This window comes from Ornithodoros turicata, chromosome 6 (genome assembly GCF_037126465.1).
Source record: "Ornithodoros turicata isolate Travis chromosome 6, ASM3712646v1, whole genome shotgun sequence".
Taxonomy (NCBI): Eukaryota; Metazoa; Arthropoda; class Arachnida; order Ixodida; family Argasidae; genus Ornithodoros; species Ornithodoros turicata.
The window spans coordinates 41,502,156-41,527,124 of record NC_088206.1 but is presented as its reverse complement, the minus strand read 5'-3'; the positions used below and the strand labels follow the sequence as shown (position 1 = coordinate 41,527,124).

The window sequence follows — 24,969 nt, the reverse complement described above, 5'->3', positions numbered from 1 at the left end:
GTGAAGTGGTCCCTGACTTTGGCTTCACCATGCCTTCCCGTGTGCATCGCCATTTTGCGTCACTGATACACAGTCTTCGTCTTGGGGTTGCATTCACCCCCCATTTCACGCATCTGATCGGCCGCTCCGACTCGATGCTCTGCTCTCGCTGTGCTGTTTTGGCGAATACCAAGCATGTGCTCCTCGACTGCCATTTTTACACGTCCCAAAGAGCAGCTCTACAGTGTCGCTGCAGTCGATCATGGCCGCACCATTCCATTGGCAACCATTCTCGGCCCTTGGTCTAACCATATTGACCAGATTGAAGCTCTTGAGTATTTCAAGATTTTTCTCCGGGACACTGGTCTCCTCTCTACCCTATGATCTGCCTGCGTACCTGTGTGCTGTGTGTGTGTTTTTGTGTGCTGTGGTTTTGCCTACCGTTCTGATGTCTTACTGACTCCACTGACTATCGACCCTATTTAGCATATCGTTCATCACCTCATCATCAGGACACATCTCATCCTGCCCCATTGTGCCTTGGGGTAGTGGGCCGCACCTTACGTGGCGAATTTTCCCATTCATTATCATTAACTTATTTGTTGCTGTTGTTGTTGTTTAACTACCGTCATTTAACTTTATAGTCGTACGGCAGCAAGGGCCGAAAGCGGAAAATGGAAAACAGTCGTCAAGCGAACTTGAAGTGAGCTTGGGACCTGTGCGGCCCCGACGTTGAGACTGTTGAAAAAGGTTAGTAGGCAAATCACATTTTTAATATTGACTTAATTAGCTTAGTGAAAAGTCTCCACTATTTCTGTCGCACTAATTTCAGTTTTATAGTAAGTTTTTTGAGGTGAGCAGGAGCAAGGTGCGCTCATACTCGATGATCGCGCTGCCAAGACCCCGTCACAAGTAGGGTAAGGTGGGGCAAAATGAGACACGGGGCAAGACGCGACATTTTTTGCTCGACTCCGCCTCTATCAGAAAGGCGTTGCTCCATGCGCTTGAAACTTCACTCATAGGTAGCTCTGCATGTCCGTTTTATTGCACGTGAGTACTGTCCTGATTGGTGTTTGCGTCGAAGAGAAAAAAAATTGGTTATTTCAGCCTGGAATGTAAAGAACCGCAAAAATGGCTCGATTTTCTGCAGTCCTTTTTGTTGTCATCTGTGCAGCAGCTTTTCGGATGTTTCTTTTGCCAATGTAAGTCCACATGCTATTTCTTTGTTCATTCATCTAGGTATAAGCAAAATATGGGCACTCTTGTTCGGTGCTCAACAGAAAAAATAATTCATCCGATGATATGTACGGGGCAAGACACGACAATTGAATGTAATTTAGAAACTGATAAATCAACTATTAGGTGACATTAAGCTTGTTCCTCGGAGATTTCTTTTTGCATATTGCCTAGGATTTTCCAGTATTTTTTTCTGTTTCCTAGGATACTTCCAGCAAAGCAGAAGAGCACGCAAACGCGAGCGACCAGCGACACATCAGGATGGCGGTGCCGTGTTTGCAAAGGACGGCGCAGCAAAATAGTACCGGCATCTGTGTGGTTTTATTCCACATCATGGGGGAGGTGGGCTCAAGGGGGTTGCGTAGGGGCCTACGGGTTTTACTTTGTCCGCTAGGATTGCAAAATCTAATTTTGGTGTTTGCAGCAGCAGAGCGCTGGCCTGTGCAACGTTTGCTCCATTCGCTGACAAGTTTTATCTGTTATTGCAGAACTTATCTTCCCGAGAGGCCTGCTCAGACGAGCCGACACGTGTTTGCCTATAAGCCGGCGTGGGATAACAGCCTGCAAGTTTTCTGCATAACCTGCTCCAACTGCCTGCGTTCGAACGACGACGACGACACTTCCGCTTCCGTCTTTGGGACATAAACTCGAGTCTCCTGCAACGCTATGTTCATTTTGGTGTTTGCAGCAGCAGAGCGCTGGCCTGTGCAACGTTTGCTCCATTCGCTGACAAGTTTTATCTGTTATTGCAGAACTTATCTTCCCGAGAGGCCTGCTCAGACGAGCCGACACGTGTTTGCCTATAAGCCGGCGTGGGATAACAGCCTGCAAGTTTTCTGCATAACCTGCTCCAACTGCCTGCGTTCGAACGACGACAACGACACTTCCGCTTCCGTCTTTGGGACATAAACTCGAGTCTCCTGCAACGCTATGTTCATTTTGGTGTTTGCAGCAGCAGAGCGCTGGCCTGTGCAACGTTTGCTCCATTCGCTGACAAGTTTTATCTGTTATTGCAGAACTTATCTTCCCGAGAGGCCTGCTCAGACGAGCCGACACGTGTTTGCCTATAAGCCGGCGTGGGATAACAGCCTGCAAGTTTTCTGCATAACCTGCTCCAACTGCCTGCGTTCGAACGACGACGACGACACTTCCGCTTCCGTCTTTGGGACATAAACTCGAGTCTCCTGCAACACTCAGTTCATTTTGGTGTTTGCAGCAGCAGAGCGCTGGCCTGTGCAACGTTTGCTCCATTCGCTGACAAGTTTTATCTGTTATTGCAGGTGAGCATATTTGTTATATTTCCTCTTTCCGGATCTCTGCTGCTGCTGACCCAAATACCTTGTACATCTACTGTCGTCGATTGTTGTGCTGTAATGTCTAAAGGAGCAGGGAAGGAACTCTCTGAGTTCTCAGCGGAGCTTAAGAGAGAATTGAAGAATGGTTTCAAAGAAATACAGGACACACTAGAACGAAACTATCGTCAAGAGATGAGAGAGATGAAGGCCTCAATGGAGCATATGAGCTACAGTTTTTACGAAATGACTCAGAAATTTAAAGATCTCATTAACGAGCAGAAACAACTTGTGTCCGAGAGCGCCGAGTTACGCAAGGAAAACGAGCGTGTGAAAACTGAGTTAAGCATAATCAAAACCAGACTCACAGAATGTGAGCAGTATTCTCGAAACCGCAATGTGGAAATAAAGGGTATTCCTGTGGACACAATGCATGACATACCTTCAGTGCTTTCCAAAATTGGAGAAGCCCTGGGTGAGCCCATTAGCTCAGGTGATATCGACGCTTGTCACTCTGTCCCGATACCAAATTCGGTTGCCAAGAACATCATCGTACAGTTCCGGCACCGCAGTAAACGTGATGCAGTCATTAGAAAAGCACGCGACAAACGCATTAACACATCAGATGTTGGCCTAGCATCGAGGGCACCTATCTTTGTGAACGAGCAACTTTGTCCAACTCTCAAAAAAGTGCTTGGTCTTGCCACAGCTAAAAAGGAGTCCAAACTTGCTTATGTGTGGGTACGAAATGGGAAAGTGTTTATCAGGAAAAGCGAGGGCAGCCCAGTGATAGCTGTCTACCACGCTGATGATGTGATAGAGGTAACTGGGTAACATTGTAATCAATATTCAAGGAGGTGGAAACACTTGTTCATAATGATTGTATCTCTAGACACTTTTGATAAGCCAAACAATTGTGCCTCCGTCCTCCATTTGAACGCTTGTTCTGCATGTAATAAAAGCGAGGACTTAATGCTGTTCTTCGAGGCTGTCAAATTTCCCTTTGATGTTGTAATGTTATCAGAAACGTGGTACCAAGATGATACTGATATGTTCATCCTACCTAATTACAGCCATTTTTTTCTAAACCGCGAAAGCAAACGCGGTGGCGGTGTATCAATGCAATTTAGAAAACCGATGGCTTCTGATATACTCGATGATTTTACACTGTCAACCAGTGATTATGAGATACTGACTGTTATAACTAGAAATGACATTTTTAGCTTCCTCTATCGACCACCCAGTGGTAGCGTTGAATTGTTTCTTGAAGTGCTAGAAAGCCTACTGAGTTTTACTTGCTCACATAACTTTGTTCTATATCTTGGTGGTGATTTTAATATCAATGTCTTGGATAAAAGTAGGCCATCTGAGACACTGTTGATGTTGCTGACGTCATACGGCTTTTCAAATGTTATCTCTGACCCTACACGGCTAACAGCAAATACTGCTACACTTTTGGATCTTTTTATCACAAATAACGAACCTAATGTTAGTTCTGGTGTAATAGCTTATGGCATTAGTGATCATCTACCAACATATATGTTCATCACACACTGCCAGCGCCGTCAGAAAGATAATTTCGCGTATTCTGTTCAACACATCAGCGATGCCTCAATCCAAAACTTTAGATTAAGCATTGCAGAAGTTAACTGGTCGCCCGTCTTAGAGAGTTCGTGTACTACTGAGGCGTACAGCACTTTCCTTGAGGCTTTTAAAGGCGTGTATGACAGACATTTTCCGACCACGTCTGCGAGACCACCTCGCCGCTGCCGTAAACCATGGATGACATTGGAAGTTCTTGCGCTAGTTAGAGAAAAGAATAGGTTGTTCAAGCAGTTTTTGAATAATCGTAATCCAGATACATTTGCTTTATTCAAACGGTGCAGAAATCGCGCATCACTCTTAGTAAAGCGTGCAAGAGAATCATACTATCACAATATATTCCACAATTCCGCAGGTAATTCGGCAGCAGTGTGGAAGGTCATAAACCGCATTATGAAGCCACACCGCGATAATTGTGACGTGATCGTTAACGGGAACGTGGTCCTTTCTGGTGATGCACTATGTGATGAATTTAACAACTACTTTATAAATCTCACATCTAGAGCGAAATTGACAGCTGAACAGCTTCATAACGCTTGCAGTTATCTCAAAGACTCCATCCCAGTAAGTTTACTACTCCTCCCCGTATCGGAAAGTGAAGTGTGCTCTGTTTATGCGAATATCAAACAAAGTAAATCGTGTGACTGCAATAACATACAGATTGCACCTGTTAAAGCTGTTATTGATATCGTTGCGTCCGTCCTGGTGCACCTATACAATCTTGCGTTTACAACCGGAATCTTTCCCACTGAGATGCAATCGGCAAAAATCGTAGTCCTGAGTAAGGGAGGAGACAAAAACCAATTCAAGAACTACAGGCCGATATCTATTTTACCAGTTTTTTCAAAAGGCCTCGAAGCATTGTTGCATAGTCGCCTCGAAAAGTTTTTCACGAAGCATTCTGTTATCAATGATCATCAATTTGGTTTCAGGAAGTTCTGCTCTACGGAACTTGCCTTGCTTGCCCAAAAAGAGCTATTAATTCATAACTTTGAAGAAGGGTTGTATACACTAGGGGTTTATTTAGATTTTTCCAAAGCTTTTGATTTTATTGACCATTCTTTATTGTTGCTAAAACTACAATACTATGGAATTCGCGGTGTCGTTATTTCTTTGTTATCGTCATACTTGTCAAATCGCACTCAGTATGTTTCGATGGGCAACCACTCTTCTACCGCCCGTAAAGTAGCGTCAGGTGTCCCACAGGGCAGCATCCTAGGACTGCTGCTATTTAATATATATATTAATGATATCGTAAATGCCACTGAGGTCGGAGATTTCTACATCTACGCCGATGATACAACGATATATTTTTCAGGGACGAATTTAGCTACGGTAGTGGATAGTGCAAATATTGCTCTCTGTGCTATAAATGAGTGGGCAGTAAACAACCGTCTTCTAATAAATACTGATAAATCAAAAGCGGTATTATATAAAGCAAAAAACAAACCCATGCACTGCACGGTAGATGTAGTACTGGGAAATCAGCAAATAGATGTTGTGGATTCCGTAAAAGTCTTGGGTGTTGTTTTCTCTGCTGACCTATCCTGGACTAAACAGGTTGACTTAGTTTGTAGCAAAATTTCAAAAGTTTGCGGTATCTTGTCTAGGAATCGACTTCTTTTCCCTGTACAGGTGAAACTTTTGATATATCAGTCACTTATTCACTCCGTTCTCTGTTACTGTAACCTGGTGTGGTGTTCTACTGGTTTGGTTAACTTAAAAAAGATACTCATATTACAAAAGAGAGCCGTTAGGATCATAGAAGGTGTCTCCGTTTACACACACGCTGAGCCCCTATTTGAGAAGCTAAGGATTATGCAAATTGACATCCTCTCTAATTACACTCTCGTTAGGTCGTACCTAAGGGCCCTTCGCTTAAACAATAGCAGATGGTTGTCGCTGTGCAACCTTGACAGAACTACCAGTCGGCAGACACGCCAAGCACATCTGTGGCAGGTACCGCCAATAAGAACAAATTACGCCAAACAATCCTTAACTTACAGACTGACCATTGTTCTAAATAGCTTCTTGAATTCTAGTATTGATGTTTCACAGATGTCCTCAAGAAATCTGAGAAATATGTTTTCAAGTCAACTGAATTGATAAACTTGCATTTTGTCGTTCTGCATGTGTGTAATATTATTCCTTTTCCTTTTTCTAAGTGAATTTCATTGATAGCCTTGTATCGGTTATCTCTACTGCGCATGTTGTATCATGCCTTTCAAATATTTGCCTGTATTATTTTCTTTTGTTTGACTCCGCTGTTGTTTGCACCAAATGTAGGGTGGTACCGCCCTAGTCAAGCGGCTTCTGCTGCTTTTTGGCGTACCACCTTGTTTTGTGTTTGACACAAACAGAAATAAATGAAATGAAATGAAATTTGTATAGTTCATTATTACGGCGTGTCTCATCTTGCCCCACGCGATGTCTCGTCTTGCCCCGAGAGTGGGGGAAAGATGAGACAATTTGCATTTTTGAATTTCTTGTTCTGTGCTTATTTTAGACAGGCTTAATCCGTCCTCCATTTACAGGTTAGAAGCTCTAGACCCCATGAGAATGTGCCTATGGCTAGTTTTTTTAAACTCGAAAAATAAAAATTTCATTTTCAAGTTCAAATTTCTGTCTCATCTTGCCCCACCTTACCGTATGCCTCCGAAAAAAATTAATCCCTTCAGCTGAACAAAAAGTACTTTTACTATTTTCTTCTCCACGCATAATCGAGGTGTTCTTCTACAGTGCTATGTAGAACACTTCTTTCTAGCTTCCTATCTCGGTTGCAGATTTTCTCACTGAAATATGCACGTTTCATTTCCGTGATTTTACGAGATTACTACACCTAAATCGCTGAGAAAAGAGTTCAGAATTTTTTATTAGAAGGTAGTCCTGATGGACTTTACCCCCGCAAAATTTAGTCTTGTCAGAGGCTGTAGTTATTTTTAGAAAAAAAAATGTCAAAGTTGGGCAAATGTTGAAGTGTTTCCCAGAATTCCCCCAATCCTAAATTTTGCGATAGACTACACACTAAGAATATTTACGCCCATTTAGGTGTTGAAGGGGTGTATTTTGCAATTTACACCCTACAGCCAAAAGCAGAACACCTATCCAGGTGCAATTATGGTGTACTGTACAGTTGACACCCCACAGTAAAAATAGCAACACCTATCTTGGTGTAAAAATGGTGTCCGGCTGAGTCAAAAGTTTGGGAAGCGCACGAGCGGCGTCAACCCTCTGCGGAGCGACACCCTGCGAAACAGGGACGTCCACTTGATCAGATGGGGGCCAGTGGCTGTTATCATTTGCGATAAGGCTGCTTTCCATGCACATTCGAGGCCAATGTCAGCCATCCACCCCTGAGTGAAAGTGCCCATTTCCTGTTTCCATTTCCATTTGACACTGATCGCACGTTTTTGACCGAACCTGTACACCACTACTCATTCATTTGTGAAATTTGTTTGCCCTTGGTCCTTACAGAGTGTAATTATGGTAATCACAGCGAACTCCTGGCTTAAAATGGAAATAAATGAGGTATCATTATAGCTGTAAAAGTTCATGCTAAGAACATAAGAAAAGAAAGAAACAGTACTAAAAAAAATTGCATTCAGTTTTCAGAACTCCTATAAGCTGTGCATTGCAGTTTCTCAAATTCATTACAATGTTACAAGACTCCATACAGGGCCGCTTGCGCACACAATGAAAGGAGTGATTCATACAGCTTACTAATAATGTTACTGCGTGTTTAGCTGAAATAAAAAATGTGAAGCAATAGCATACCAGTAGTGACACATTTGATTGTGACAATGGATCGCCCTTTAAGATGCATATTAATACGTATCAAAATGAACAATATTAAAGCAGAAAAAAGCTTACTGCTGTACAAGCTGTGCCAGACACTCTCAGTGTGATGTCTAGTCAGAAAGTCTCTGTTTAAACTTTGTGTCCATGCCTGAATAGTCAGGAATAAATTAATATATCCAGAATGCATGCCAGCATTTTACTTCCACCAGACGCATGGTTGTGGGTCCTCTGGTGGATGCACGCATAATGGTAGCCTGCTATGCAATACAGCTTCCTGTGATGGCTCTTGACTGTACCCATCCTTGCAGTTGCAGCACAGATCACCATCGGCCCATGCATCTAAAGGGTGTAATTTCTTACACCCCACTGCTTTTACACCAGGACTGGTCACCAACACCAACTTTACGCCACAATGGGTGTAAGAAATATTTCAATTTACTACCTTCTAAAGGGTGTAGATTCTTACACCCTACTGACTTTACACCGAATTTGGTGTAAGTTATCAAACTCCAACTTTACACTCAAAAAGGTGTGATATGTTTTAGTGTCTACTGAGACTCCGTCAGCAGGTCGCATGGTCCTTCTAGAAAACAGTTTTAAATTTTGAGCTTCTTCGGTGCAGCAGGACGCTCACGACACGCTTCCATAGGGAGTATGGTTTTTGCTCGCAGCAAAAACTTCAGAGCCCTCTAACGCGGCGGAACGCGGCGGTGTTGGAGGCTAATATTTGGGATTTGGTAAATGTCTACCACCGCAATGAACTTTGATTTTTTTCGTGACAATCGCCGATGTTCGAGCAGCTTATTACTTAGCGTGGAGTAGTTTAGTTCGAGCTTATTACTTGGTGGTGAATGTATCAGCACATATTTACGTAGATTCTTGCATGCAGAGGGCTATTTGCAAAGCTCAGTAACTATTTGAAGTCCTGTGGAAGAAATTTGAGAGCAAAGGGACTAAAATGGGGAGTTATTGCAATCTACAGAGCCGTCATTACGCCATCGTTTACTCTTGTTTTTCTTAGTGTGCAACAAGACGAAAAGTACCGACAGAGAGGGTATCCCACCTTTGGCCGCATTTTTCTTTCTCTTTCTTTTTTTTGAATTTTTTGCCCACAAAATGTGGGGCCTGCGGAACGTATCGGCACATTCCGGGATCAGATTCGGAGCACAGAGGCAGGTTACAAAGCATGTTCAGCTGCGACCACAAGTTTTGGACATCCTGTGACGTCAGCTGTGACGTCATCATGGCATGTCTCGGCAGGTTAAGACAGCTCTGGACATGCAAAGGGAAAAACACTCATAATATGAAGGCTTTGAAAGCAAGAGTAAATATGCTAACCGTCAATAGCTAACAACAAAAAGAATCAGACAGAGAAGCAAAGCAGCCCACCACAACAGCAGTCACGTGGAGCGCAGAACAATGCGACTGCTCAATCCGACAGCCAGGCAGAGAACTGACTCGTAATGCTTTTTTCTCCTCTATAAAGTCCCGCATCTGCACCCCCAGCACTTACTTTCTCAACTAATTTCATGGCAAATTTATTAAGAATCACGACAGCGCTATTCTCGTTCCCAAGGCAGCTTTTGCGGAAGATAGAAAATGGCGGGGATGCCCTTACAGGTACAACAGCAACAACCACAGCGTCATCACCTACAGAATTCAACGGCTAACACAAGACAAGAACCACAAAAATACTAGTCACATAACGCTACACATGCGACAACACGAGTACTAATGAATGACCACGTCTATCTGGAAACGCTACAAGGCTTCTGGACACGTTTAATTAGCATTAAGCAATTAGAGCTAATTGGGACAGCCCACATTAATCAGCACCCTCCAGGGAGGCATTACACTAATTGGGGAGCATCTAACTCGTGTCCAGACCACCCTGTGCGTTTCCGGATAGTCGTGGTCATAAAAAAGAAAGAAATAGATAGAAATAAAGTGGAGAGAAGCAATTTATTCAAAAATCAACTATGCCATTGCGAAGAAATTGCTGCGGAAGACCTGTGTGACCAGCGCCCGCCATGTTGGTAGTTGTCGGCGGCGGGTAGTTGCAGAGATCGACGACAGGTGGCCACTTAGTTGCAAGGCATCACACCAGATGGCGCCGAGTAGTGATAGATATAGCACTTGGTAACAATGGGCCGCTCAGGTTACATGCGACACGCACACGCACGATAAGATATCTCAGAAAACAATGGAAATCATGTATCGATAGTGTGAACAATGGATTCCCAGGTTTCAATAACATGCGCCGCCAGGATAAGGTAACGGTTAACTCAGGTAAACAATGGGAACTCACGTGTCGATAGTGTTTGATAGGCACCTGGTTGCACATTTAATGACACTTAATAACACGCAATGACGTTTAATAACACGCAATGACATGTAATAACACGCAAATGACATTTAATAACACGCAATAACATCCGATGACATTTAATAGCATTTTCCGATCGGGTTGACGTCACGATCAGTCCGTCACCTACGCTGGTTGCCGCGTCAGAGCGCCAGGTAGGTTTCCGACCATGTGTAGTTTTGGTTTCGGTTTGAAATTCCCACCAAGCGCCCTCTAGTTTTCAAGCTTTGGCCGTCTGTAGTTTCGGTTTCGTTTGAAAAAACAAATGGATGTCTGGGCCCGCCACCTAGGTTGGTTGCCGCGCTAGAGCGCCAGCTAGGTTGGTTTCTGACCATGTGTAGTTTTGGTTTCGGTTTGAAATTCCCACCAAGCGCCCCATAATTTTCAAGCTTTGGCCGTCTGTAGTTTCGGTTTCGGTTTTAACAAAATGGATGTCGGGACCCGACGCCAAGGTTGGTTCCCGTATAGTTTATGACCATGTGTAGTTTTAGTTTCGGTTTGGAATTCCTAGGTTTTGAATGGTTGCAGAAGCCCCCTTGTTTCAAGCTTTAGACCGTCTGTAGTTTCGGTTTCGGTTTGAAAAATGCATGGCGCGTGACAGCATGATTTTTTTTTCCCAATGCCACTGTGATAAGTACACCCAAATAATGATGTATGTCGGAGACCAGACAACAGTGTATATATTCCTTTTTTATTTTAGCACATTATTTTTCTACTCTTTTATTTAACTACCGAAGGACATGTTACAAATTACCAGATTCTTGTTTGGCATCATCCTTGTACAAAAGCAATCTGCAAAACAAAGGAAAACGAAACATCCTGTGAATGCTTTTCTCAATCAGAACAAAGTGTGGGACGGCTAAGATCTTGATCGGGTGCCACGCAACAACAACAAGCAGCATTATCAAAGAGTCGGCTAACGTTTCCATTTTCCGATATGTCTCTCATACTGTGTCGTGCATTTGCGTTGGAGTACGGCCTTTGGACATGCCACACGCTAAAGCAAATAACCCGCTGACAATACTCTCAACAATCACTATAAAGTAGAGGTGTTCTATAGACATGCATTTCCAAACTTGTGTTGCTCATTGTGACAACAGCAAGCAACGAATCGAGAAACAGCGCATGACCGCGTATTGTGGTTACCAGCTGTGATGGTTTCGAAATAAAAATAACCAAAATGGCATAAGGGCGAGGGGTACACTCACATCTTGCATGACGAACTAGCCCTGGGAACGGGACAGAGAGAAGAGGGTCGTCCATGGAGGTTCGTTCACAATCACCGGACTCAGTCTTCGACAGCTAGCTTATAAGACCCTTGATTTTTGTTTTATTTCAAGGGAAGGAGGGATCACGTGAATGCATCGTGGACAGCTTCTCCTTTCGCAGGAGCAGCATGTGAAATGCGATACCTCTTGCCGACACGCTCTTCTTTCTTCTTCTTTTTGTATGATAACACAAGCCGCGAAACACTGTGGCGGAGACACCCGTCTGGCTTTTTCCAAGTGCTCTTTGGGAACGCCAACCACACAAAAACATTATCGTCCTCGCAAGATGTGTTTTCGACTGCTGCACAAAGTAAATAGAGTTATATATGTGACAGTTGAATGAAATCGGTGCTTGATAGTGTACGCCAATAAGACGCTGTCGCTTTGTAGCACGTTGCATGATCTCGAAGCGAGTGGAATACTAAAACGGTTTCACTCATTCTTACGTGACCGTTAGATTAGTAAAACGAAGGATGTACCTTGAAACGAAAGAAAAAAAAAAGGAATCGACTGTATGAAGCGCGGAATACATTTCCTTTGGAGATTCCCAGATGACTTGATTTCGACGATTATTCGCTAATCGCTAGACCTTCAAACAGCACAATATTCGTCTCAACTTGAAATGGTTCCATAAAATGTGTCCTCTTGACTGCTGTTAAACTAATTTTAATAGGTCCTTTCGAGCAAGGTATGCTTTCTGATTAGGCGGAGGTATCCAGTTTGGCTCTCACGTTTAACCATAACTTCTTCATTTTAATATCGAACACTTTTTCCTTGAAGTGCATGTAGCTTCTCGTAAGGAGAGCAAAATGGTATCAGCCGAAAAATTGTCTAATGGTTCACGGCGCTTGATATGGTCATCGAGTTCAATGAATGTGGATACATGAGATGGTGAAACTCTCACAAATGAATTTCTGCTCTTCAATCATCGTTGATCCAAACGATGCAAATCCTACCAGATATGAACACAAGGTGTCAAATAGAACTCTGTTAGCGTCCCGATATGTATGCGGCTGACATATGGGTGATAGTGAGTATAATAGGGAAAAAATGGTTAAACATATAACCAGACTGCGATCTGTAAATATATGATAGTCTACATTTCAGCAGGTTAGGTTTAGTAGGTTCTCCCCTCATCTCTATGTTGTCGATCTATAAGAAAGCATTCAATTAGGTCCAAATTACGATCTTTATCAATTGATAGATTCGAAATGATAGCTTTCCAACTCAATGTCGAATAATTATCTTGGATGATATAACATCAGATATTGGTTGGCGTGCCTTATCCATCCTGGGGGGGGGGGGGTGCTAGCTGTTCACTTCATCGATTTCTAATAGCATATAATAATTGATTCCTTACACATACCTACTTGCGAATCGTTCACATGTTGCTACATGTTGGTACATATAGCTACATTTGATTATCACGAATATGGAATACTTAATTCTCTTGTGAGTGTCTGTATAGCTTGAAATGGGATAGTATCTATTCTTTACATGTGTTGTCTAGAATGTCTTATAGAAATGGTTTGCCCGCGTGTGGACATTGAGCCTATCCACCATGTCCCCCTGTTAATGTATGATTTCTATCGTTTCTTGCGTTAACTATTTACAATTATTGCTAAGATTGGTTGCAGGTGGATCTATCCCTGTCTCTCGAGAAAAAGATGGAGGTTACATATTTGAGTATCAGATGTCCTATAATAAAAAAATGAATTTGATTTGATTGTCATCGTATGGATTGAAAACATCTTATTGAAGCTAAAAGCCGTGTCCCTGATGTAAAATAATTATCGCTGGCTTTGATTTCATTCTTCAGATAGAAACATAGTGGTCGTGGTTTGTCGTTTTCATAGACTGCTTGAGTCTCACTCCTCTGCCTCTGGCGATTTCTTGGTGACTGCCTAATATGCTGTGAGAGACTTGTTCTGGGTGGTCGGTTTCTATTATAAAGAATAGTTATTTCTAGCATTGATTTTTTATTTTTTTAGATATTAAGTTGTGGTATAGAAAATTCACTGATTGGTCTGCTGGACCTCTGGGGATTGATTCCTCTGTCGTAGAATAATTACAGTTAGCTCTGATTTTATTCCCTAGATGTGACAAAAAAGTGTGGTGTAGATAACAAAATATTTTTACTCGTGCTTTACTTGTGCTTACCGTCATGTCATACGATGCCAAATAAAGTTTAACTTGATACATTCGAATTGGTAACTGAGTCTTAATAGTTAGCCTGGATGACCTGATGCAACATCGAATCGATATTGTAAGGAATGGGAGTATGCAACGTATGCAACATAACTCTACAATTTCTATAATATCTAGGGAATATAATCAGAACTAACAACAATTGTTCTATATCAAACCTCCCAGCAATAGGCCATCCATCCAAACGCTCACTTTTCTATGTCACAACTATTTTTAATATCTGAGAAGGAAAATCAATGCTAGCACCAAGTATTCTTTATCATAGTAGCCGACCAGCTACAATCAATCTCTTGTACCATATTATTTCAGTCATCAAGGAATCGACACAGGTGAGACTCAAGCGGTCTATCAAATGAAGAACAACCACCACTATGTTACTATCTGAGGAATAAAATCACAGCAAGGGATAATTGAGTCTCTGTATGCAATACGGGGATAAGTCGAAAATCCCAAACCGAGAAAACTGTGAGTGAATATTTGGTAAAGTAGTTGCAGATAAGTTCTCTCGAATAACGCAAATGTAAAATGTGTAACATATATGCGTGTGTCTACTCTACATGCATGTCCCGTTAGCGTCCTTTCTGAGCGTGTGATTTAGCAGAGATTGAACAAAATCCAGGAGCATGACATATCCCCTTTTTCTATATAACAAAGCACGCACAGGGCTTTCGTGCAGGAAAAAACACTTTTCATGAGTCGGACTTTCATGGTGACGGCAGGATGGCCGAAGTTACCTTTGTGCAGTGGAGCAGCCTAGATCGTGATTATCGTGCTGCTAAACGAGCATAATCTTGAAAATAATGTTCTGTATGACCAGCAAAACATGACTTATTAGTATAGTGCGCACGTTTTCCGATTAAAACGCTCAGTAGCACTGCTGACACTGTTACGTGTGGTAGGAAGAACATGTTTTTCGATCGGAAGTCCAAGTTGATTTCTGCACCCAAGCAAAATTTAAGCTACACCATTTCAACGCATGTGTAGAAAAGGGGTATGATCTGAATGTCCATCCCATTGACACACATGCATTTGCCGTTTCTTACCCACCTGTTGCGAGTCAATAAATTGCAATACTGTCCTAAATTTTCTTTGGCAGGTAGATAATGGTATGTAGATATCATTGCAATAAAAACACTAAAAGGGGATAATTTGACTTATCCCCTTATTGCACATAGAGGTTCAATCATTTTATGTGAAAAGCACAACCTTTAATTCCGAGAAGCGATTCTCAATCAACATGCTGGCAATTAACTATTATAGTATGTTGCTAATATTATCCGAAACGATCGACTGCACAACACAACACAGGATGGATAAAGCAGCATAAACAACATGCTGCATAATGTAAAACCCCGAGACTAGGGAACACGAAAGGACAGACACAACACGAAGTCGTTTCGTGTTCCCTAGTCTCGGGGTTTTACATTATGCAACATCTTCACCAGCTCGCTTTGCTTCCTAGCCTTTTTTTTTTCACTGTCATAAACAACATGTTATATATTTTCATCGCGGTTAATTACGACTCTATGAAGCGCGGAATACATTTCCTTTGGAGTTTCCCAGATGACTTGATTTCGACCATTATTCGCTAAAACTTCAAAGAGCGCAATATTCGTCTCAACTTAAAATGGTTCCACTCCTGACTGGTGTTAAGCTAATTTTGATAGGTCCTTTCCAGCTTATCACATCTAGGGAATAAAATCAGAGCTAACTGCAATTATTCTACGACAGAGGAATCAATTCCCAGAGATGTGTCCAGCGAACCAATCACTCAATTTTCTGTACCACAACTATTTTTTAAATCTCAAAAATACAAAAATCAACGCTAGCAATAACTATTCTTTATAATAGAAACCGACCACAGCATATCAGACAGTCACCAAGAAATCGCCAGAGGCAGATGAGTGAGACTCAAGCAGTCTATGAAAACGACAAACCACGACCACTATGTTTCTATCTGAAGAATGAAATAAAAGCCAGCGATAATTATTTTACATCAGGGACACTGCTTTTAGCTTCAATAAGATGTTTTCAATCCATACGATGACAATCAAATCAAATTCATTTTTTTATTATAGGACGTCTGATACTCAAATATGTAACCTCCATCTTTTTCTCGAGAGACAGGGATAGATCCACCTGCAACCAATCTTACCAATAATTGTAAATAGTTAACGCAAGAAACGATAGAAATCATACATTAACAGGGGGACATGGTGGATAGACTCAATGTCCACACGCGGGCAAACCATTTCTATAAGACATTCTAGACAACACATGTAAAGAATAGATACTATCCCATTTCAAGCTATACAGACACTCACAAGAGAATTAAGTATTTCATATTCGTGATAATCAAATGTAGCTATATGTACCAACATGTAGCAACATGTGAACGATTCGCAAGTAGGTATGTGTAAGGAATCAATTATTATATGCTATTAGAAATCGATGAAGTGAACAGCTAGCACCCCCCCCAGGATGGATAAGGCACGCCAACCAATATCTTATGTTATATCATCCAAGATAATTATTCGGCATTGAGTTGGAAAGTTATCATTTCGAATCTATCAATTGATAAAGATCGTAATTTGGACCTAATTGAATGTTTTCTTATAGATCGAAAACATAGAGATGAAGGGAGAACCTACTAAACCTAACCTGCTGAAATGTAGACTATCATATATTTACAGATCGCAGTTTTGTTATATGTTTAACCATTTTTTCCCTATTATACTCACTATCACCCATATGTCAGCCGCATACATATCGGGACGCTAACAGAGTTCTATTTGACACCTTGTGTTCATATCTGGTAGGATTTGCATCGTTTGGATCAACGATGATTGAAGAGCAGAAATTCATTTGTGAGAGTTTCACCATCTCATGTATCCACATTCATTGAACTCGATGACCATATCAAGCGCCGTGAACCATTAGACAATTTTCGGCTGATACCATTTTGCTCTCCTTACGAGAAGCTACATGCACTTCAAGGAAAAAGTGTTCGATATTAAAATGAAGAAGTTATGGTTAAACGTGAGAGCCAAACTGGATACCTCCGCCTAATCAGAAAGCATACCTTGCTCGAAAGGACCTATTAAAATTAGTTTAACAGCAGTCAAGAGGACACATTTTATGGAACCATTTCAAGTTGAGACGAATATTGTGCTGTTTGAAGGTCTAGCGATTAGCGAATAATCGTCGAAATCAAGTCATCTGGGAATCTCCAAAGGAAATGTATTCCGCGCTTCATACAGTCGATTCCTTTTTTTTTTTCTTTCGTTTCAAGGTACATCCTTCGTTTTACTAATCTAACGGTCACGTAAGAATGAGTGAAACCGTTTTAGTATTCCACTCGCTTCGAGATCATGCAACGTGCTACAAAGCGACAGCGTCTTATTGACGTACACTATCAAGCACCGATTTCATTCAACTGTCACATATATAACTCTATTTACTTTGTGCAGCAGTCGAAAACACATCTTGCGAGGACGATAATGTTTTTGTGTGGTTGGCGTTCCCAAAGAGCACTTGGAAAAAGCCAGACGGGTGTCTCCGCCACAGTGTTTCGCGGCTTGTGTTATCATACAAAAAGAAGAAGAAAGAAGAGCGTGTCGGCAAGAGGTATCGCATTTCACATGCTGCTCCTGCGAAAGGAGAAGCTGTCCACGATGCATTCACGTGATCCCTCCTTCCCTTGAAATAAAACAAAAATCAAGGGTCTTATAAGCTAGCTGTCGAAGACTGAGTCCGGTGATTGTGAACGAACCTCCATGGACGACCCTCTTCTCTCTGTCCCGTTCCCAGGGCTAGTTCGTCATGCAAGATGTGAGTGTACCCCTCGCCCTTATGCCATTTTGGTTATTTTTATTTCGAAACCATCACAGCTGGTAACCACAATACGCGGTCATGCGCTGTTTCTCGATTCGTTGCTTGCTGTTGTCACAATGAGCAACACAAGTTTGGAAATGCATGTCTATAGAACACCTCTACTTTATAGTGATTGTTGAGAGTATTGTCAGCGGGTTATTTGCTTTAGCGTGTGGCATGTCCAAAGGCCGTACTCCAACGCAAATGCACGACACAGTATGAGAGACATATCGGAAAATGGAAACGTTAGCCGACTCTTTGATAATGCTGCTTGTTGTTGTTGCGTGGCACCCGATCAAGATCTTAGCCGTCCCACACTTTGTTCTGATTGAGAAAAGCATTCACAGGATGTTTCGTTTTCCTTTGTTTTGCAGATTGCTTTTGTACAAGGATGATGCCAAACAAGAATCTGGTAATTTGTAACATGTCCTTCGGTAGTTAAATAAAAGAGTAGAAAAATAATGTGCTAAAATAAAAAAGGAATATATACACTGTTGTCTGGTCTCCGACATACATCATTATTTGGGTGTACTTATCACAGTGGCATGGGGAAAAAAAATAATGCTGTCACACGCCATGCATTTTTCAAACCGAAACCGAAACTACAGACGGTCTAAAGCTTGAAACAAGGGGGCTTCTGCAACCATTCAAAACCTAGGAATTCCAAACCGAAACTAAAACTACACATGGTCATCAACTATACGGGAACCAACCATAGCGTCGGGTCCCGACATCCATTTTGTTAAAACCGAAACTACAGACGGCCAAAGCTTGAAAATTATGGGGCGCTTGGTGGGAATTTCAAACCGAAACCAAAACTACACATGGTCAGAAACCAACCTAGCTGGCGCTCTAGCGCGGCAACCAACCTAGGTGGCGGGCCCCGACATCCATTTGTTTTTTCAAACGAAACCGAAACTACAGACGGCCAAAGCTTGAAAACTAGAGGGCGCTTGGTGGGAATTTCAAACCGAAACCAAAACTACACATGGTCGGAAACCTACCTGGCGCTCTGACGCGGCAACCAGCGTAGGTGACGGACTGATCGTGACGTCAACCCGATCGGAAAATGCTATTAAATGTCATCGGATGTTATTGCGTGTTATTAAATGTCATTGCGTGTTATTAAACGTCATTGCGTGTTATTAAGTGTCATTAAATGTGCAACCAGGTGCCTATCAAACACTATCGACACGTGAGTTCCCATTGTTTACCTGAGTTAACCGTTACCTTATCCTGGCGGCGCATGTTATTGAAACCTGGGAACCCATTGTTCACACTATCGATACATGATTTCCATTGTTTTCTGAGATATCTTATCGTGCGTGTGCGTGTCGCATGTAACCTGAGCGGCCCATTGTTACCAAGTGCTATATCTGTCACTACTGCGCCGCCATCATAGCTCTATGCGAGAAAGACAGAACAGGATACTAGCGGCAGGTAAAAATGCCAACACTGCAGAACAAGTCTAGGCATGCAAGAGAAAAGGTCTAACCGCTACAGCTAAACAGCACGGAGAAAACAGTACACATCGGGGAAAAGGCTTAGGGGGAGCGATCGCTTACCACAGCGCCTCACACTATACACCTAACACAAGACGGCAACCGCTAAACGTGTGTCAGCACGGAGAAAAGGCTTGGTCACTGCGGAACAAGTCTAAACATGCGAGAAAAGGCTTAACCTGAGCACAGTCAAACAATGGCAAATCACTCGTTGGTCACCGCTAAACACGGGGGCACGGCAAATATGCAAGAAAAGGAGCGCAGTAAATCACTCACATTTTCCCCCGCGGCGACTGCTCATGAGCCAGGCAGAAACTGAGCGGGCGCGGGAACGGCGGGGCAACCGAGCACACGTCTGCTCTCCGCGACAGCCAGCCAGAAACTGAGCGAGCGCGGTGACTGCGGAGCAACCGAGCACACACGTCTGCTCTCCGCGACAGCCAGCGCCCTCTGCGCCGCCTGCCCGCGGGCTGTTTTGGTTTCCTCTCTCCGCTGCGCACGCGCGCTCCTAGCGGCGACGGGTGGCTTCTCAGTTTCAGTTTCACTTTCCTTTCTTTGCGCGCGCGTTTATCTGTATAAAGGCAGCACGCACCGCGCTCGCGTCATCACTACGTGAAGATGTACAGCTACCACTCGTTACAAATTGTTCCCGCACCCACACTTCTTGGGAAGAAGTGGAGAAGGAATGTTTGAACAGCGAAAGTCCCCGCAATGAGCTCGTCATCACTGCTTTTCGCTACGTGATAGACATGGTAGGCTTTGGCAATATAGGAGAGATCTCGCCGGGACCGCTGCAGGAGATGGTGCGTCGGATCTACGCCCGCTACAAGAACGTCTGCATAACGGTTCCTGACGGACCCCTGGGACTGATGAGCGAATTTGTGAGCTTGTCCAACACAGAATTCAACTACATCGCTGCAGACATCGTGGACCTTCTCGCTCGTGCCATCGCTCATATTAAGCACACCCTGCGGAAGCAGCGACATTTGCAAGCAGTCTACATCGCCAACTTTGTCATTGATTTATTGAAATACTGATCAGTTATTGACATGCAACGCATTAAACAATCCGAATAACTTTGACGAGACTCTGTGTTTTCTTTCACTGAAACATGTTTATTGAATACATACAAAAGAGTTGGTCGATAGATGCCTGCACCCTCCCTGACTTGTCTGATCTCACGAACGGAGCATTACGAGATGATCAGACGTGCCAGAAAAGGAACAGGGAATCTTCATCGCGGGGTCGTCATTGCGCGGGTCACTGCACCAGCACGATGACAGAATGGTCATTCTTTTCGTACACCCATTCCGCTACCACACTGCCACGATGACCCGTGCTTCTCCTGTCTGCCAGAGAGAGAAAGAGAAGCATATCTCGACTATAACTTTTATTCTCGATTACATGCGCGTGCAGCTCTTTGTTCCGGGGTTACTCGATGCCTAACGACGACGCTCTCAGGCTCTCTTCCCGGTTTTCCGTTGCTGCACAAAGAGAGAGCACTATCGTAATCCTATACGCCTCAAAACACTAGGAAAGCTTACCGTATTTGCAGCTTCCATAAGGGAAGGAGTGTACGGCATCCACGAGATAGCGCTTGTCATTGTAGGGGACCAAGCTCTTCTTGAGTCTTGAAATGGTGTACGTCGTTTGCTTTATACTCTGGATGGTGCACTGCTTCTGAGAGATCGCCTTTTCATTGAACAGAGAATCTCGGTACACTTCGTACAATAAATGTTTCCTCACCACGTCTTTCTTAACTCCTTTCGCTCTCGCGATCTGTTTGTGTGTCCCAGCCAAGAGAATGCTGTACATTTTCGCTCGGATGGCTACGACTTCCTGAATAACTCCGCCTCCTGTCTTGTCTTTGAAGTACCCCATCTGATTCGCGTGCTCGTCGTTGAAAAGTGGGTGGTCCGGCAGATAGGAAGACAGATCTAACTCACTCTCAATCTTCATCAGCTGCTCTTCCAGGCTTTCACACGTGAGAGAAAAAATTATGCTGTCCGTGTCGCTATACATCAATTGCACTGGACACGTCAAGCGAGAAAAGAGCGACTCGTAGATGAAGCTGTACATTCGGACTTTGGATATCTCTAGAATGGCAAAGCCCATGTAAAGGGGGTGCGTGCATTTGATGCGGCGTTGTTTCATCTCGTACAAGATGTACTTATCACTCAGAATGTGAAAATGCTGACTGTCGATGGAGCTAGCTTTTCGGAGCCCGCTTTCTTTGTCGTAAGCTATAGCGTACCTTTTCATGCATCTCACATTTTGTATCGACTTACCGAACGTACTGTTCGACATGGTTTTGTACAGAAGTCGCTTGAATTTCGTGGTCGCGGCATTCCTCAACGCGACATTTCTCTGCACGAAGGTTCGCAAAAAGTTGTCTTGGCGGAACGAGAGGATGCTGTGAACACGTTTTATTTTCATGCCCAACCTCACGTACAGAGCGAGCAATGCATAATGAACGACATAGCGTTCTTTGTCGTAGCACGTCAGCAAGAGTTTCTTTGTGGGAGGGGCGTTCAGCGACAACGCATCTTTCAGGTGGCGCTGGTAGGGGTACAGTTCGTTCTCGTCCACACAACTGTGTTCGGGTGCTAGGGGAAAATCCCTGGTGAGAGCGTGCAATTCTTCGGGATACGACAAGTCTACCACGTAGACGTAACCCACTTCCGAATCGTGAGGAATGTTGACAAAATCGATCTCGCTCCACCTCGAATGATCGACCCATTCAAAACCACCTGTCGGGAGATGGAAAGTCATCGCGTACAGGTATAAACTGTTCACGTCAAGGTACTGGATAAAAGTCTTTTCTTGCTGGGGATCGTAATCGTCGCACCCATCGTGATTAGCCCGACAGTATCTGTGGAAGCTGTTACAAATGCCTCCCCTGATTCCCTTCTCGATCGTTTCGTACATCTCGCGATCGTTCATGAGCTCGAGTTTGACATTGGTGAGCTTCAGAGCGCTGCTCCCCGCGTAACTGGCGAGGGACATGGTACGCAAGATATCCATCCCATCCGTCTCTAGCGCAATCTTCCTGAAATACAGTACAACGTCGCAGAGCTGACAAGCGTCGAGCGTGACGGAGAGACGCGTGTAACCGCCAAGGTTCTTACATTCGAACAATTCGAAAATCTCGAGGGCGTACTGATAGTCCTCGTCCGTGATCTCTTGGTCGTTCAGGTCACTTTTAAAAGCTTCGTTTGGCGGTAGTGTGGGCAAATTGTACGCTTCGAAACTGTCGACGAAGGTATACAGGTAAATGCCCTTCCTGAGGAGGCGCTGGAAACGGTCACCTTACATTTGACGGGTACAATGAAACGCGCTCTCGCCACCGCTGGCGAAGGGGGTTTCCACCAGGTTCGACAAGGACAGGTTGAAAAACTGCGTGGTATCGCGGGAATGGAGATCACCAATGTTGAACCCTCTTATCTTTTCCGAGCTCGAAGCTAAGATCCATGGTTCGCCCAGATTTAGAATGTACATGTGGTGGAGAAGGGAGCTCAAATCGTACTGCAGGTTGTGCACGCACACGACGAGTTCTCTGGTGTTACGACACGTAAGATTACACATATCACACAACGTCGCGACAAAATTGGAAGAACCGGGCTCTACGAAGAGGGTGTGGTCGTGGTCGCTGTTACCGAGATTCTCTATTCTAGCTTCGTGCTCTCTTTCTATGGCCACAAGCATGGCATCGATGGGGTCGTACTGACATACGAGACAGCGTGGCACTGCGATCAAACAAAATCAGTACGAGATTCCCCCTCACGAAACAATGCTCACTTTTCCATTCAGTTGAGGAACGCTCGAGACTGGTGATGAGAGAGGTTGGGATGACTCCCTGTGTGTTCAGTGTCATGCGGTGACAGCGGCTATTGGTTCCTGAAAAACAATGTCATACATAGAATACACTCTCACAGCAGAACCGGTCAACTTACATTTTGCTCCACGAAACGCCTCACGTCGTGGGTGAATTCCCCTCATGGGCTTTCGATCAATCGATGTAGAACCAGCGCACCTTTTATAGTCGCTACACCGCTCTCCTCCTCCTCGCGTTGCGACGGTGTCGTCTGTACTTTGACCACCCCGCCTTCCATCATTCGCGCCTTTTTCTTTGTGATGTCGCATATGACAATGATACCATCGACGTTGAATAAAATATTACACTAATGTATAGCTAACACTCTGGGCCGACTTCTATATGACGACGAGAAGATCCAGTGTGGGATTCGAACCCAGGAACCTCCTACACTGGACGCGATACACGAACCACCAGTCTAATTCGTACTGCGTGACGTTTTTCGTATTGCGGGGTTCGTGTCTACACACGTCACAACATGTTCAAACACGTTCAGTGACGTCATAGAGAGGGAGAGAGAAAAACTAGTGTGTACGGGGGTGACGGTTTGCCGCCCCTGTCTGAACACGTCCAAACATGTTCAAACACGTCTTAACATGTCCAAACACCTTCAATGACGTCATAGAGAGTGAGAGGAAAAGCTTTACTATAAATGACAAAGCGAACGTTTGATCGTCATTCTCGTGCCATCATGATCAGCGTGGTAGATCCTCGTAAGTAATACCCATGACGTCATCATCGTCGAAATGTTTGAAGGGCTTGGTTTCCAGTTTACAACACTTTTGCTGGGCGTGAAGTCGGTTTTTTCACGCCTCACATATTTCGGGAGATTGGCAGCGCCCGCTTCTTCTGCACTAATTGCGGTGGATTGTGGTCCAAAGGCACGCTTCCTGGTTATTTTTAATACATTCTATAATCGTTCACATTTTTTTCAGAGCAAAAGCATTGGACGGACCGATTGATTCGCCCGTTTCTCGGCTGTCGGACGGTACCATTCGACGTACGTTGCGAAGGACTTCGACTATTGAAGGAAGATGGAGAAGATGGACCATCAGTGTCACTCTGTGACTGAAGAAGATTGTACGTGTGTTTGAGATAAAAAAAAACACGCGTTTCTCACGCTCCTTTCGTTGCAGATTACGAATGGCTACTGACGGGAGATCTACCCCTGGTCCTAACCTTCAACCCTCCTCCGAAGACCTTCTTTTTGCGGATCGGCGATCAGCTGACCACCTGTCGTTGTGGTGGGCTCTGGTCGAGAAACCCCAGCCTTTGGTTAGACTCGAGCCTTCGTCTGTATTTGGGCTGCCTTCCCGGCCACGAAACAAAAGCTGGAGCCTGATTCATGCATAACCTCTCACGAGAAATAAAAAAGGTTGTCTACTCTCATTCCGTCTCAGTCATGACGCCCGAGCAGAGGTTTGCAACCTTTGTGCGAACGCGAATGTATTGGGACTTGCTACGATTACGCGATTATATTCACGGCGATGGCTGCGAGGGTGACTTTCGCTCGATATCGAAGACGATACCCTTACGTCTGTTCACCGTCAGTGGAAAGATTGCAAAGAAAATGAAGCGTTTCGTAGATTACAAAATCGAGCTGTTGGAAAAGTATAGACGAAGAGAGGCAGTCGACCCGTGTCTCATCAACGCGGGCTTCAAACGACCTATCGTCCGTCGCTACTGGCTTCTCCACACATCCCTCGATGTCACAGTGACGAGCGTCGGGTCAGCACGTTGGAAGGTCGTCTCGCAAGCGTCTTGTGTATGTCGTGAAAAAATAGACTATTTTACGAAACGAGTTCGCTCACGAGGAGACGTTTGCTTGTTTCGTCATTCTCTTCGAGGTTACAGGAAAACATGGATACACAATTTTTCAAGCTGTAGCGTTTCGACATGCGCATGGCTACGTAGATACAAAAAAGCCCGCAGTAAGGCGAAAGAGCCGATTGAATACACTGGTCGTTATACT

At 43.9% G+C, this 24,969-nt stretch overlaps 3 long non-coding RNA genes across 3 annotated transcripts; 2 read left to right on the top strand and 1 right to left on the bottom strand.

The window, feature by feature from the left end:
- Positions 1-533: 533 nt before the first annotated feature.
- LOC135397907 (uncharacterized) lies at positions 534-24,006 on the top strand. The gene is made up of 3 exons (XR_010423866.1): positions 534-729; positions 8,216-8,325; positions 23,933-24,006. It is a non-coding gene; the product is annotated as an uncharacterized LOC135397907 (long non-coding RNA).
- On the bottom strand, positions 10,943-11,692 carry LOC135397906 (uncharacterized). Its single transcript, XR_010423864.1, has 2 exons — positions 11,481-11,692; positions 10,943-11,064 (listed from the first exon to the last, which is right to left on the bottom strand). It is a non-coding gene; the product is annotated as an uncharacterized LOC135397906 (long non-coding RNA).
- LOC135397905 (uncharacterized) lies at positions 17,292-18,117 on the top strand. Its single transcript, XR_010423863.1, has 2 exons — positions 17,292-17,579; positions 17,996-18,117. It is a non-coding gene; the product is annotated as an uncharacterized LOC135397905 (long non-coding RNA).
- Positions 24,007-24,969: the final 963 nt, after the last annotated feature.